Here is a 1,763-nt window from a genome sequence, read left to right as displayed (position 1 = left end):
ATATCGCTTCTATAAACCAACTAACAAATGTTGTTTTGTTGGGTAGTTCATTGTAATCCTACAATGTGATTTGCCTAAGAGCAAATGAACGAAGGATAGAAATCAAAGAATGGTTCTTTGAGAGACAAGAAAGTAATCAACAAATATAACAACCTAGTTCCTATACCATAAGCTCCAAGGTAGTCGAGAAGGATTTATAAACCGTCTCAGTTGAATGGTTTGAACTTTATGACTATGTCATAGAGTTGCACCTCTTAATTCGAAAGAAATAAGAATGAAAATCCTTATGACTACATTGAGTGCATATACGATATATACTCATGGGAATGGTAAAGTACCATTTGACCCGAAATAATGAAACCTTCATAAGCTAATTGGTAGCTTAAGGTGACTACAATCAAATAGAATGGTTGACTTTGAAGGAACCATTTTTGACGTAGTCTTAGTTTCAATTAATTTGAAGATTGCTAGCTACAACTAAATGGTGATTCAATGTTTGGACATAATATGGGTTTCCGAAACCATTATTAAGATAGTCTTGATAATATATGTCTAAAACTATGAATCACAAGACATATAAGTTGTAGAGATCCATCCATCATGGATCTTAGCAAGCTAGTGGGAGCTATAAGCGTCTTATGAGAGAAAGGTCAAATCGTTTGCTTTCTCATAAAGATGTAAATGAATCTTTTGTTTACTAGGTTTACAAAAGATTAGTGGGAGTTAATCATATTCCTAAATTTGTATATATATATATATATAAATATATATGTGATATGTATGAATATATATATGATATATTAATTTTGGAAGTGAAAAGAATATTTCTTTGTTAAAGTTATGACTTTAAGCATTCTATAACGATAGAATGTATATGGGAGACATAGTCTATATACATGGGATGGAAATCTATATTGATAGATTTTAAGATATAATTTGATTATATAAATCCCTAATAATAGACAAAAGATGCTAGGAAGTTTCTCATATGATGATAAACTTTAATCAGAAGAACAACTCTAGTGAGACTAGGAGGTAGCTCTTCTCAAAGGGAACGTACCCTTTGACTCCCAAAGAAATAATGCGTAAATAAGAATCCTTTATATACGCATAAAGGTGATTTATGTATTTCATATTATATGAAAAACATTGATATGATTTATGTATTTCATATTATATGAAAAACATTGATATGAGTTGTACCTAGAACGGTACAAGACGATATCAGTGCAAGCCCAGGATCAGAACCATGGCAACTGTCAAGTGAGTCCTTAAGTATTTAAGAAATACTAAAGGATAGATTCCTCAAAGAATGAGGAAGAATTAGAGTAACGTAATGGAAGCGTAAATGTATTAGATTATGAATCTAATCCATCATTGGATGTTTCTTCATTATGAATGAAGAGATAAACGAATATCTCTTTATTATGACTAAAGAGATATTTGGATGGAAACATTAAAGTAATGACTTTAGTGTGTTCCATTATGAATGCAAAATATATTGCCATAAAGAAGTTTACAACAGTGTTGTTTGGATGGGAAAGTTCATTTAGTGAACTCTCTATTCGGTTCCAACCAGAAAGTGTATCTAGTGTATCGACACTATGACACTAATGGGGCGATAGCTCAAGCCAGGGAATCAAGGTCTCATCAAGATCCGAACTCATATGAGAAACTGAACCACATGATTGAGAATCATGTATAATGGTGACGTCGTTATTCTCAAGGTTGCTTCTATGGATAACATATAGATATCCATTGCC

The sequence above is a fragment of the Malus sylvestris genome, chromosome 4 (genome assembly GCF_916048215.2).
Source record: "Malus sylvestris chromosome 4, drMalSylv7.2, whole genome shotgun sequence".
Taxonomy (NCBI): Eukaryota; Viridiplantae; Streptophyta; class Magnoliopsida; order Rosales; family Rosaceae; genus Malus; species Malus sylvestris.
Note: the sequence above shows the minus strand (reverse complement) of the source record.